At 53.2% G+C, this 14,742-nt stretch overlaps 1 long non-coding RNA gene across 2 annotated transcripts in view; it reads right to left on the reverse strand.

The window, feature by feature from the left end:
* Nucleotides 1-14,742, reverse strand: part of LOC308561095 — a 48,304-nt gene that overhangs the window by 12,994 nt on the left and 20,568 nt on the right. Inside the window, exon 4 of one of the 2 annotated variants that reach the window (XR_013999431.1) lies at nucleotides 13,592-13,746. The exons of the other annotated variant lie outside the window; for it this stretch is intronic. This is a non-coding gene — a long non-coding RNA (uncharacterized lncRNA). The remainder of the gene's footprint in view (nucleotides 1-13,591; nucleotides 13,747-14,742) is intronic. 2 annotated transcript variants of the gene reach the window in all.

Consider the following 14,742-nt stretch of genomic DNA (forward strand, 5'->3'; position numbering starts at 1 on the left):
AGTTGGCTGCTGGGGGGGGGGGAAGGAGCAAAGCTGGCGAGGGGGGGGGCCTGTTGCCATGGCTGCGGGCACGGCAGGGGCACAGTCTGCTGGCACTTGGAGTTCTGGGCATGGTAGGGGGCTGACTTAGAGGAAAGGGGGGGGATGATGTAGCCTCACCCCTGCCCTCAGGGCTCTACTAAGAAAAGTTTCCAGAGAATGGATGGGAGATGTTGGGAGCTGAGGAGAGCTCTGGGCCCCGTTCCACCCCATAGTGGCTGCCAGTGGGGCACCACTTTCCAGGTCGCCTGTGGGCATCCCAGGTTCCCACCCATGTTTCAGGCTGGCCCCTGAGGATCCTCTTCCTCTGTCCCTTCCAGTCTAGCTGCCGTTCCAGCATGCTGCAGTTGAAGCTGCTGCTTCTGCTTGCAGGGGAGCAGCAAGATTGTGAATTCAGGATCTGTAATCCTAACGCAGAGCCCAGGCCTACCGGGCTCCAGTTGCCAAGGCGACGGAGGGTCAGAGGGCAGCTCGGGGCGCCCGCTCCTCCAAGTCAGAATCCCAATTGTTAAAGCCCAAGAATAAACAGCTGAAGCGGCCATGGGGGGGCAGGGAGGGGGGCTGAGGTCTGCATCGGCTCAGTGTGGTGTTGTCAAGCGAGATGTCACTAATTGTCTGAAGGAACAGGCTGAGGCAGCTCTTAACTGCTTCTGTGCCACCGGAGACACCTTGGCTGCCTGGCCCCCATCCCCTGGGCCTCCCAGCATTCCACCGGGGCAGCCTGTTGGTAGGGGGAGTGCTGGCCCAGCATAATCCCTGCCTCCCTTGCACTGAACCCCCACATACTTTGGCTCCTGACACTCCTCTTTGCCCAACTTGGAACCTCCCACCTGCAAGCTAAGTCCTTATGTCCCCATAACCAGTAACCCCCAATCACTGTGCCCGCAATACTCCTTGCAGCCCAGAGCTGCCCCCTTTGGCCTGCAAAAGCCTTTCCAGTTCCCCCAATGTCTTCTCCCATCTTCCCCTCCTCCCAGAAGTCAGGGGTTCTGGTACAAGGTGTACGGATTGCAGAGGAAGATAGACTTTAGGTTCTTCTGATCTTTTTTTTCCGGGGGGGGGGGTGTCCCTGGGGGAAGGAAAGATCTATAGCATCATTCTGTGTAACTCCCTTCCTATTCTTAGTCACACACCAGAACCGAATAACTGAATGGAGCAAGGAAACCTGGTTGCTAGCTTTGATTGTTCTACCTACTTGCTGTGTGACTTCGGACAAGGCACCTCCATAGCCCGTCTCCTCATCTATCATCAATCCTGAACATTTAGTAGTGCCTATTCTGAGCAAGGCCATGTCTGGAACCTCTGTCCAGAGGAACTCCCAATCCAGTGGGTGAGAAAGGCTCATAATACAAGGCAGAAAACAATCAGAGATCCACCATCAGGTAAGATATTCCATGAAAAACACGGAGCAGTCGGTACACAGTAAATTGTTCAGTGGACAGCAGCCGGTGTTAGTAGTTGTACTGGTATTGCAATTACAGAGGGTCACTAAAAGTGTAGGTAATCAGAAAAAAGATTAGGGAGGTCAGTTCTGGAAGGCTTCCTGCAGAAAGTAGTACCTGGCAAGAGTTGGACAGGTGGGCAAGAAGGTAGTGTTCCAGGAGAGAGGTCTTGTGAGGCTCTTCAAGGGGAGCTGAGCTGTAAAGGTTTCTGGGCCGCTAGTTCAGCCCCTCCCCGAGCAGGAAGGGCGAGGCCTTCAATGGTCTCCCCGCCCCATAGGACGGCCCTGCCTCCTCCTCCACCCACTGCTTTTAGGGATGGCAGCAGAGCGGTGCCTAATAGGGGCGGGCCGCCCATGGGCAGGGCTCCTGGAGATTGGTAGCACCTGGGGTGATGTCATGAGGGGTGTGGCCAAGCTTCTGGTTACGCCTCCTGTCCCAGACCCCAGCCCTAAGACCAAAGCCTGGGTCCCAGAAGGGGGCGCTCAGGCCGCCTAGCCGCCCTCTCAGGTAGCGAGCGGGTGGGGCCGGGGCGCTGTCCGTGGGCGGGGAGCTGGGCGCAGAAACTGGGGATCCCCCAGAGAGGGCCCAGCCTAGCCCGAGGCTGGACGCGTACAAAAGGCGACTTGTTCTTTCTTGGGATGCCTGCGCCTTCTCAAACATACCTACAGTCACACTCCAGGGACAGCTACACCCACATATGGCTGCACAAAGCATGTTGGCCTGGGGAGAGGGGGCTGTTGCCAGCCCGAGGTCGGGGTTAAGAAGAAATCTGCCCTAACCACCCCTTGTCACAGATTCAACACCGTTCACCTGACCCCAAGTGACCTGGATACTCCCACAGCCTCATGCACAGCCCTGGGGACACTGACCCACTCACATTCTCACAACTACCCTCTCCCTCATCTGTAGCTCACCAACTTCCTGTTCTGGAGTCAGACCAGCTTCAATGCGGGCTCCACACTGCATGTGACCTTGGCACACAATGAAGCTCATTAAGGTTACTTTTTACCGAGCACTTACTCTGTGCCAATTCTTGCCATTACCCTTTATGGTGAATACTATCAGTCCCATTTTGTGGTTGGGAAACTGAGGCTTAGGTTAAATAGCTTGCCTAAGGCAGAAGCAAGGATTTTAACCCAGGTCAAGCTTGACTTCAGAGCCCACCATGTTCTTCCATGTATTGTGTATTATCTCTGCTTGCATCATATCACCCTAACACCCACCAGACACACAACCACAGAGAGCAAAGCCATCAAGTTGAGGTGTAATTCTCCACCCCAAACACATCTGTGTTATAGTCTAATATCAGGCAGTTTCTCTCACTAATCAGTGTGTTTTGGGGGGTGGGGGAGTCTCCTACCTCTAAGGTTCCATCAGAATAATTATAAATGGGGCACAGAGTGAGAGCAGGGCTAGAACAGGCCACCTCTAACCTTTCCAGCAGGCTCACCTCCACCTCCCCTAACCGCAGGATGACAAAGCACTAACATACTGGCTGGGGTGCCAGGCCTGCAGCTCTCCCTGACCCCTTGGGCCAGGACCCTCCCCTAGACCCCAACCCCTGCCGAGAACAAGTTGAAACAAACTCCTTCCTGGGGAAGTCAAAGCACCTTTCCTGGGGGAGGCGGCTCTGTGATCCCCTGAGCTTGGCTAGGGAGAAGGATCCGGTTACTCTTTCCCCAGCTGTGCCTGGACTCCTTGGGGCTGACCTTTCACCTCAACCAGGCCAGGACCCAAAGGGGGCAGGAGTCCAGCTTTCACCTCCTGTTAACCCTCTGAATTCCTTATCTTTCCACTCCAGAGCCCCTGCCAAGGCCCCAGCGGGTCTCAGGAAGCCCAGCCGGGCATGCCAACCTTTCCCCACCCTCCCATCCTGGGGTCTGGTTTCCCAGAGGGCTTCATAGAATGCTCCTCCCTGCCCCCTGCCCAAGCTGCCCTGCCCTCCCAGGATCAGATACCTCCGCCCAAGCAGCTGAAAATGACCTGGGCTATTTTCGCTCTGGGATCGAGTTGCAAACTCCCCCTTAAGCTGGCAGCTTCCCACAGCCCTCCAGACTATTGCCCCCCACTCCTCATCCCTCACCCAGAATCACTTAACGAGACAGGAAGGCTTTTAGAGACCACTGACCTAAGCCCCTCAGAAGGGGAGACTGAGGCCATGAGTCAAACACAGGACTGGGCAGAGAACCAGGCTTTCTGGGTTCCCTCCCAGGTCTCTTTCTGCTGTCTAGCACAGCCTGCTCTGTACCCTAGATCTCAGAGCCTCTGACCCAGCCAAAAACCCAACCGACCTCCAAGCACCAGAAAGTCACACTGGAGGCTACCCACAAGTCTGTGCCACTCTTCATGTCAGAAATCACTTCTACCACACTCTTTGTTTAAAATTGGGACCAGGTCTGTACCTGTACCACAACTATGTGGACCACAGGAACATTTTGAAGGGTGCGAACTGGGAGGAAAGAGAGGGAGACTGAGGTCCAGAGGAATGGGAGGTGGATTCAGGCTTCCTAAGGTTTATATTGCACAATACTTCCAAGTTCCCAGCAGCCCCTAACTCCAGCTTCTCAGTACCCCCCCCCCTTTCCATTCCTATAAACCCAGCCCCTTCCTGGCCCCTGCCCCTCCACCTCAAGCTCCAGCCCTCCTGGGCAGGAATGTGACTGGTCAGGTCTGAGCTGACCACATGAGTGGCTATAAGGCAACAGACCCCCCATCCTCCCATCCCCCCCAGCCTGGGGGAGCTCACATACCAAGACAAGGTGGGGGGAGGGGGAAACGCTTTAACCCGTTGCAGCCAGACTGTTAGGGTGAAAAAGAGGGGTACTCTACTTCCAGTGGCCATTCCCTTGAGTGCTGCCAGGTGGAGAACAGGAAGAATCTGCTTCACCAAGGGGGTGTGATGGAGGTAATTGCCCCATTAGTCCCTGTTAAGAAAAATTAGACTTTGCCACCCCAACTGTTTTGGAAAAAAGTCATGAGGTGGTGCTGAAGGGAGGAAAGAAGGCATTATGAACCCCAACCTCAGGAGCTCCTAGTCTGATGGGAGAAATACAACTCTGCCCCAGGGAGTCTGACTGAGGAGACCAGCCACAGACGCTGGGACAAAGAGCTGAGAGCGGAGAGCATGGAGCTGCGTAGAAGTGGGAGGAAGCCAAGGCAGGAGCAGAACAAGCCAGGTGGGGTCAGATCGGGCAGGCTTCCCAGAGGCCCCTCGGCCCACACCCCTCCCCCAAGGCTGTGGAATCTCGGGGGTCAGGGCTGAGGGACAGCCCCGCCCCCTGCTCCCCTCGGGCTCAGGAATTCCACCAACCAAGGAAGGGGGGCCTGCTTCGGCCTCAGTCCAAGTTGGCTCCCACTGGACCAGGAACTGAAGCTCTTCCTCAGCCCCCCACCCCCACCCAAGCCGCTGGGCTGGCCCCAGGCCCCCTCCCCTCCCCCTCCCTGGCTGGCACTGTGTGTGCCAGGCGCTGGCAGAAAACAAACCCGCCGGGGTGGGTTTGCAGGGAGCGGGGTAACCTTGACACAGTTGCGGCAGTCGCTAATGGCAGACACATACTCCGCCTGTTCTGGGGGGACTGTTGCCGTTGCTAGGAAACCGGCAGCCGCGTGAATGGAAATGGGTCAGTAAACCTGGGGAGAGATAGTGTGACACTCGAACCACTGCAGCTGCTCCAGCCCACACCGAAATCCCTCCTCTTCAATATTTATCACTCCCGCCTGGGTCCTCAGCTTCTTCACTAGCCTGGCCCTCGGGCCCCCCCAAGGCTCGACAGGGGAGGGGAGAGAGAAGAGATGGGGGGTTGCTTATCCACTCTTTGGGGGGCCCCCCAGGCGGGATGGAACTGGTTCTGGAGGAGATTGAACAGGAAACAGAGTCTAATCCCATGGCGGGGAAGGGGTTAAAAGGTCAATTCACGCCTGTTCCTGACTTAGGCACCGTGGTAAAATTACTGCAAGTGTGAACAGGCTTGCCTGTAGGCTTGCCTACCTGCGGAGGGGCTGATTAAGGCCAAGAGACCTCCCTTCCAGTGTGTAAGCGGTGGAGGGGGAAGAGGCACCCAAATCATGGCCAGGATTTGCTCACAGCCTGAAATCATCCTCCCTTACAGCCCAGCAATCCCAATATAGCCCAAGGCTTCCTAACAGCCAAAACTGATGCACCCAGTACAGTTTGAGAAGCATCCCAAATGGACTGAAGCTACTCACTGCCTTACAATACCATCCTGTACAGACACATGCACCCCAAACAGCCACTCACTGTTCAGAAAAACTTGACAAACACCCTGACACAGATAACCCCACAAAAGAATGTGACAACAGCAATTCAGAACAGTGAAGCTCAGCTCAACATCTATGAGCAAACGTACAAACCTAGGCACAGGCAAGACTGCACTGTGTCAGACTGTGCTGAATCTTCTACCACACTTCCCCGTAAGGGGGGAGCCTCCCCACACAGCCTGCCCTAAACCAGAACCTACTTCTCTAGTTCATCTGGGTTTGTTTTTTTCCCTCCCTCTCTTTGCCAACCTCTTTGTCTTGCACACACTCCAATATACTGCCCGTGCAATTGCTCTTCTGGACACTCCATCCCACTAACTAGCTGCCTCGTGCACCACACCCCCCATTCCCTGGAGGCTGACTGGTCACTGACACACACATTCCCTTCCCCTAGAAGCCAGCAGTCTCATAGCCCCGCCTGACACAAGCTCTGGTTCTTAGGCACAGGCCTCTCTACCGACAACAGAGACCCTGGGATTCAGCAGTACCACTCACTTGGGTGATCTGCCCCCTCCACCCACCACAATTTTGGTCAGTATCCCTGAAGGGTGTGTTTTGGGAAGGAAGGCACTCCAGCCTTGGAGGGGAGGGTGTGGGGGGGTGTACCTCAACAGGAATCTCCCAGCTGACTGGGTTCTGTATGCTCCTATCTCCTAGGATACATCAGTCAACACAGGCTCAGAGCCTGTCAGAGCTGGAAGGTGCCTTAGGCAGTCACTAATCCAGCCTCCTCTTGCTATGCAGAAGGAAACTGAGGCCCAGAGAAGGGAAGTGGCCTGCCCAGAGTCACACAGTCCAACTACTGCTTCCAGCCCCTAACCAGAGCCCTCTATGGGTTTGGAGAGAAACTGGGGGAGGGAGGTAGTCAGCCCAGGAAGGCTTTCCTGAGGCAGGGGAAGTGAGACTGGATTAGTTGGTGAGGGAGAGTCTGTAATCCTAAAGAGAAGTTTATGAGAACTGAGCATTCAGTGACATGGGCACCTGGCAGCCTTGGAATCTAGGCCACATAAATTTGCTCAAATTTGGACTTTGCCAAAATGATCTGGTGGATACTCATCCCCACCCCACTTCCTATCACAGGACCCCAGAGAGCTGTCTCCCCAAACCAAAGGTACGGAAGATTGCTCAGATCCCAGGCCTTGAATGTAAATTCTAGGGAATCCCTGCCTTTTATTATTTAAGTAGATTTACCAGGAAGCCTCTGGGGTGCCCGTGAAAGAGGTTTTACGCTAGAAAGTTTTTATTTCAACTCCATTTTGCAGAAAAACAAACTGAGGCCCATAGAGGTGGGGTAGTTTGCTTAAGTTCACACAGACAACAAATGGAGCCTTGAGTTCCTTCCAGTACACAAGGAAGGCCAATCCAACAGGAAACAGAGAGAAATGGGGGGGGGGTTGGGGGGGTGGAAGAAAGGGGAGGGTGGGAGTTGACACAGGCCCAGGCCCAAAATCCTGGGCTGAGGGGGAGCCAATAGGCGTCTGAATTTGAATCTGGGTGTCTGGGTTCTACCCCCACCCCACTCCAACAGTGGTGGAGTGAAAAGTCAGCATGGAGAGGGAGAGGAAGCAGAATTCCAACAGCCTCTCAGCCAGTCTGGGCCATGCCCCAGGGAGCTAGGCCAGGGACTGCCCAACTTCCCCCCTGCCCAGAGCTCTTGGCCAGCCCCTGCCCCCACTCTCACTTGAACAGCAAGAGGAGCATCAGGAAGAGATCTGGCTGGCTTCCTGGGCCTCAGTTTCCACATCTGTACTAATAGCTACCCTAGCAGGAAGGCCTTTTAAGGGCCCTTCCAGGTTTAACATAGTTTGGTGACCAGTTCTAGTTCTCAGTTCACGGCACAAATTCAGAAGTCTGTCCCCTGGTCTGAAACTAGTGGAAAGCAACAACATTAAATATGTGTTTAATGAATAAATGAACACTCAATCGAATGAACATCTTTCAATCCTCCCAGCCTGAATGAGGCACTACTTACCGTTGGAAGCCAAATTTCCAAGTGTTGGAGGGGAAGGGGATTTAGATACTTTGATGACTCTGAATGGGACTGTATGTTACAAAGGAGCCCTTTATTTCCCACCCTTACTATGTGCTAACTGCTTTAAATGTGCAACTTTAAGCTCCACAAGGCCATAGCCCACCTGCTATTATCTAGTTTTTCAGATGAGCAAAGGGACTAAGAAGTGAAGGGACTTGCTCAAGGTCACTGAATAACCAGTGAGTGGAGGAGAAAGGACTCCAACTGTACCTGTCCCCACTGCCTTTGTTTAACATGGTGAGGGTGTGCTGGGTTGGGACAGGAAATGGGGCTGAACTGGAACCACTGGCAAGGGGAGAGCCTGGGTCCACCCAAGGTAGAAGAGGTGCCTGCTGAGTTACCAAAAGGTTCATCAGTTTACAGAGCACCAAATGGTACTAAAACTAGCAAAGTTGTGGACAAGCATCCCTTCCCCTCCCCCACAAAGGGCAGGGTAGACCTATTTCCCTTCCCCAACCCACAGTGCCAAGAGTGAGCCCTGAGAAGTCACTTACCTACTCCCCTGGATCTCAGGGCTCCTGTAAAAGGAAGCCCCTCCCTCTCGGGAGCCCTTTTCTGGACTTCGGGACCTGCAAGGTGCCCAGCCACCCCCAAAGAAATCTGCAGCCACCGTCGGAAAAATTGTCCAGGGTTTTTCCAGCACGTCTGCCCCCCCCACCCGCTAGGCAGTTGCGGGGGTGGGAGGTGAGGTGTTATTGGGAGAAGACTGCCTCTCCTCCCACCTAGAAGCCCTGAGACGCCTCTTACTCAAGCAGGAGGCTTTCTCTGGTCCGATGACCCAGCCCTTCTCCGGACTGACCCGTCCGCCCGGAGTTTTCCCGCCGCAGCCTCTACGGCTACCTGGCAGGCCTGGGCTGCCCCCTGATCCCTGCCACCACCGCCCTCCGCCCCCTCCCAGAAGAGGCCACAGAACTTCTGACTCCCGGAGGAGGTGACGGGCGAGAGGGAAACCAGGCGGCTGGGGGAGGGGCGTCGCCTGCACCTGGCCCCTCTCTGCCGCCCAGGCCGGGAGGGCGGGACTGGACCCCCGCCAGACCCGAAAAGAGCGGCGGGGGAGGGGAGGTGTGCTGCCTCCTCTCCAGCAGCGTGGAGGCAGATAAGGAGATCTCCCCCCACAACCCTCGCCGCCGAGGCGCCCCCTAGGGTCGGGCTGTGAGGCACCCCTTCCCGAACCGCGCGCTCAGCCCGCTCCCCCGACCGGCCGCGCTCTCCAGCTGCAGGAAATTCCAGAAGCTCTCCATCATCCCGGCGCAGCGCGCAGCCCGGGCTGCCAAGGCTCCCCGAAGGAGAGCCACATGCCGGCCGGCCGCGCGGCCCGCCCTCGTCCCCCCCTTCCACCCCGGCCCGGCAGCCACGTCGGGCCGGGCGGGGACCCGGCCGGCCGCCCCTTCCCGCGCCCCGGGCCGGTGGAATGCGTGGCAGCCCCGGCCGGGGGCTATTTTGAGCGGGAGGGGAGCGGCCCAGCCTCGGTGTTTTCGGCTTTTTCCTGGCCCCCGGCCCGCCAGCCCCGGCCCTCGGCTGCCCGCGGAGGGGGGGGTGTCACGTGGCGGGGCGAAGGCCGGGGGGGGGGGCGGCCCGCGCCACGACCCGGCTCGGGCCCGGGCTCTGGCCCAGGCCCGGGAGGCGCCCGGCGGCGGTCCGGACCTGCGCTCTCTGCTGGGGCCCGGCCGCGGGATTATTAATAGCGCGCCTGGCTCCGACTGCGGCTCCAGGGCGCCCGCTACCTGCACGCCCCTCCTCCCGGGAGCACAGTCGGCCAGGGCACTCCCTCCCCAGTGACGGACTCAGGCCTCACTGGATAGCGCCACGGAGCACCAGTGGCCAATCGCCGGCCTCGATTTCCTTACCTGTAAATTGGGGTAAATCGGAATGGACTCCGTGGCTTATATGATGGATACCAAATAAAGGTTTGGCTTGCTGTGTGCCTCTCATTGGGCAAAATGCCTTTCCTTTTTGGGGCCACCGTTTTTCCATTTATAAAATGGAAAAGACTGTAAGAGGACTGAATCCCTTACATGTGAATAAGGTATTTTCATTTACGACCCTTTTGAGCTTAGCGACTACCCAACGGTAATAACCACCACTGAACACTTGATTATAAGGCTCCCATAAAGTAGGTAATAATATCCCTCTTTTGCTGATAAGGAAACTGAGGCTCAGAAAGATTAAGTGACCTGCCAAAGGCCACACAATGGCAGAGGCCAGAGTCATAAACTTTGGCTCCAGAGTCTGAGTTAGCACTGAACCATAGTGCCCTGAGACAAGTGGGACAAGTACTGTCCCCTTTTTATAGAGGAGGAAACACATTCAATGCGTGATTTGCTCAAAGTTGCCTTTGGCTAGTAAGATGCAGAGCACCCAACAAAGACCTTCCAACTCACAGTCTAATGTCCTGCTGCATCTAGTGAGGGCCCCAAGTTTGGGTCCTAGAAATGGACAATATAGGCACAACCCAGATGGGCACCAAGCTGTCTCCCGGCGCCTAGAGATTACCCTCTGCTCCCAAGAGTCAGACCCAGACTCCTGGACCCCCATGATTCATTAACCCACCAAATTCTAGACTTAGCCCAGCCTCAGAGGTGGGGGTAGAGGCATCTGTGAGGGAAGATGCAGGCAGGTGTAACAGCCTGGGACAGGGCCTGGAGTAGCTTCCTGTCCCCACCCCCAACCCTAGGCAAGGAAGCACAAAGGTTGGCAGGCCCCCCCACTCCTCCCCGGAAACCTGGCAGTTTATTTCTGTCTCTGGGCCCCCAGTTTCCACAAAGTCAATCCAGGAAGGCTGGCAGCAGCTGGCTTGGAGGGGTGGAGCTCCTGCTCTCTCAAGGGTCCAGCTGCTACCCTGCCCCAGACCCACCTGCCAGGCCAGACTAGACTCCAGAGTCAGAGGTGACATGGGGAAGAGAGAGGGAGGGGAAAGAAGCCAGTAGGTCAGGGCTCTAAGGGAGGGACCCCACCTGCCAACCTAGATGCTCTCCCAGGGTGAGTCAGTCTATACAGTTCAAGTCTAAGAGTATAACCTCTGGTGAGTCCAACTCTATTTATTCCATATCATTCTGGCTCATGGCTCCTCTGGACCCTGGTCCCAATGAAAATCCTGCTTCTAAACCTGTACTGCCCAGTATGGTAGAAACATGGTATTGAGCACTGGAAATGTGGCTAGTTGGAACTGGATTGTGCCATAAGTATAAAGTATATACCAGATTTTGAAGTCTAAGTATAAAAAAGTAAAATATCTCATTATTAACTTTATAGTGATTATATGTTGAAATTACAATAATTTGGATATACTGAGTTAGATAAGATATATTATTAACACTAATTCACTTATTTCTTTTAACTTTGTTTAATGTAGCTACTAGAAAATTTAGATTACATATGTGGCTCCCAATACATTTCTATTGCAAAGTGTTGTTCTAGATTATATGGTGCTCTGGCTTAGGACCAATACTTCGCCTGCTCTAGATCAATATCTCTGTGGCTTCAGGTCATCAACTTCCTCATATCCAGACCACACAGCCTATGTGTGGGTCTAAATCTCAACATACTACCCTGCCCCACCACACCCTAGTTTTCTGTGAATTTAGGCTCAGCCAGAGATTATGGCTTAGTCTGCTTTAAACCACTACTTGGTACATTTCTTGTTCTAGAATTCACAATATCTAGATCCCAGCAAGAGTGCAGCTCTAGATCACCTTCTAGCCTGATACCCCAACCTTGTTTGCTTAGAGATCACTGATTAGTCAGATTTAAGATCTAGACACCCTCAGGAAGAATAAGCTTCTAGATCAGGGGTTGCCAAACTATGGCTCAAGGGCCAAATCCAGCCTGTGTCTATTTTTAAAACTCAAGTTTCATTGAAATGTAGCCATGCTCATTCCTTTCTGCATCATCTATGACTGCTTTCAAGGCACAAAGGCAGAGTCGAGTCCTCATGACAGAGATTCGATGGTCTCCAAAGCCGTTTTCATTGACTTTTTGTTAAAAGTTTGCCAACCCATTCTAGAGGACCAACTAGTCCAACCCATCATGAATCTAGATTCTTGCCTGAGAGGATGGCCTAATCTAATCTAGATCACTCCCTGCAAGAGGGTACTGCTGACTAGGATCTAAACCAGAGCTGAACATGTGCCCCATGCTGCTTGACTTCCAGATTCTGCTCTGATCTCAGGAAATGGGACCCAGTATTCTTCTCTGGGATGGAAAGGGTGTCTCCACTTCCGAATTCCCCTAGGGAGAGATCAAGGCACATTGGCCCTACTCAGTGGCCTTGAGAAGAGGGAGGGAGGGTAGACTCCAGAGACAGCACTGGAAGCTAAGCCAAAGAATCAGGGGTAAGTCCTTCCCTGCCAAGGGTGCAGAACATAATCAGGCCAAGAAGACAGAGTAGCCCCATACTCCACCCCTTCCCAGCAGGAGGCAGAGCAGGTCACTTAGCTGGGGGTCATGGGGGATAGATAACCAACCCATCCAGTAGCTAGATTAAAGGGCTCCAAACAGAATCTTTACCTCCAACCACCTGAAGCCTATCACCTCAGGAATGAGTAGTACCACCATCCGCCTAGTTTGCCTCTAGCTCTGCTTTTTCATGGCTTTCTTTGAAAATCCTCCCATAACTGCCTCCCTCCCTGCCTTTTCTCCTTCCTCCAGCCTAGAAATTCTAGCCTTAACCTTAGCAGTTAAGATCTCGGGCTCTGGAGCTGACAAACGCCAACTTCAATTCCAGCTCTGACTTTGGGCAAGTCACTCCTCCTCTCTAGGCTTCCTTAGTTTCCTCATCTGTAAAACAGAATAAAAATAATGGTACCTACCTCATAGGGTTGTTGTACAAACTTAAAATCATGATGTATGTCACTTTGCCCAGCACCTGGCCCATAATAAGCATGAAACGCTAGCTGTTATTTTTATTACTATTAATGATCTAGCATGGTTCCACAGATGGACTCTGGCAGGTTTGTAAACCTCACAATATTTTAACCAAAAGCTGTTTTTGCATTTTTCTGAAGAGAAGGCCCATGGCTCTCATCATCTTCTTAAAATGAATCCTTAGCCCACATGGTTAAAAAAAAAGGGGGGGGGGGGAGTGTGGGGCCTTCAGTTCAATTCAAATGAGGAAACAGGCACATAGAGGGGAAAGGACTAGCTCAGGGACCCTTAAAAAACGTGAGGCAGACCTGAGGCTACCACCCAGGAGCACCACCTCTGAAGCCCCACTCTTTCTACTAGGCCAAGCTGTCTCTCTGATCTGACTTCATCATTTCTCACCTGCTCAGCAATGACAGCCCCCCACAGTGGGCTCCCCACTGCCAAATGCCTCCACTGAATCTCCTCCACCTAGTGACAGATTCATTTTCCTCAAATCTCATTCTCATGACACTGTGTCCCTGCTCCAAAACCTTTAATAGCTCCCTACTGCTGACGACAACATCAAGGCGGAGGTCTTTAGCCTGACATTCAAGAGCCTTCACAGCCAGCTCTGGCTCCCGCCAACCTCCGCACTGCTCCCTCTTGTCTGGTCAGTGGAGCTGGCTTCTTCCTTTCCTCTCTCCCCCTCCCCAGAGTCTCCACACCACCCACACACTCACTCAGTTCTGAACAGATTCTGCCCCTCTGCTCAATCACACAGTGTCTCAGGCCCAGCCGGCTTCCCCCACTCTGCCCTCAGGGTTGCCCCTGGGTCCAGCCACTCTCTGAACTCAACCAGATCAGGCCACGCCTAGGGATGTTGACTGCAGCTCTGGTTCCAGGAAGCAGGCCTCTGCCCTGCTCTCCAGCCCAGATCCATCCCTCAGCACTGACCCACCTTAGCCAGTGCCTATATGCTCTTCAGTTAACCTCTCTCCTTCTGTGTCCTAGGCTCAGGAACATTCCTCTCATCACAGAAAGTCAGCTGGTATAGCACTGTCCTCAGTCATGCTCCGGGATCAGATTCTTCTTTTTGGGCTTCAATGTCCTCATCTATAAAATGGGGACAGCAATACCTACATCTCATGTGATTCTCATGAAGGATAAATTCCTTATAAACCGGCCCTGCCAGAGTGGCTCAGCAGTTGAGCATTGATCTATGATCCAGGAGATCACGATTCGATTCTCAGACAGGGCACATGCTGGGGTTGCAAGCTCCATCCCCAGTGGGGAGGCAGCCGATCAGTGACTCTCTCATTATTGATGTTTCTATCTCTCTCTCTCCCTCTCTCTCTGAAATCAATAAAGATATATATATATATATATATTTTTTTTTTTTTTTTTCTTTTTCTTTTTTAATTCCTTATAAACTGGAAGGTACTTTTTCTACTAAAACTTGCTATACAAATAATACTAACAATAGCCTCCATTTATAACTTTATTTAAAATGGCAACAAACCTTCAACCTCAGCACTCCCTAAGCCCTTTTCCCTGTTCCATTTTTCTCCTTGGAACTTATCAGCATCTAACAAACCAAATATTTTACTTATTTTTGCGTTTATAATCTGTTTCATCCTCTAAATGTAAGTAAGTTCCTTGAGGGCAGAGATTTTTATCTACTTTGGTCTCTGTTGTATGCCCTAGAAAAGTTCCTATGTGTTCTTGGTAGTTGAGGAATGAATGAATGAATCAAGTGCTTACTATGTGCCAAGCACTGTGCTAAATACTTCTCATAGGTCATCTCATCTTAGGAGACAGGTACTTTCATTATCTCTCATTTTGAAAATGAGACCTTGAGTGGCTTGCCCTGATCACCCAGTAGGAAGCAGCCTGGTTAGGATTTGACTCCAGGACTTGCCCTCTTGAACTCTATGCTCTATTTCCTGTCCCGATGGGGGGGGGGGGTGTCTTTCTATTTCTACATTAGCTAAGCCTCTCGAATCTGTTACCCTCCCTATTTCCCTGGGGCTATTACTCTCCCTGTGCCCCTGAGGCCACCAGCCCTCCCAACTTACATTCTGACCTCTCTCAGCCATTTCCTCCCACTTT

This window comes from Miniopterus schreibersii (assembly GCF_964146895.1).
Source record: "Miniopterus schreibersii genome assembly, chromosome: 8".
NCBI classification, from domain to species: Eukaryota; Metazoa; Chordata; class Mammalia; order Chiroptera; family Miniopteridae; genus Miniopterus; species Miniopterus schreibersii.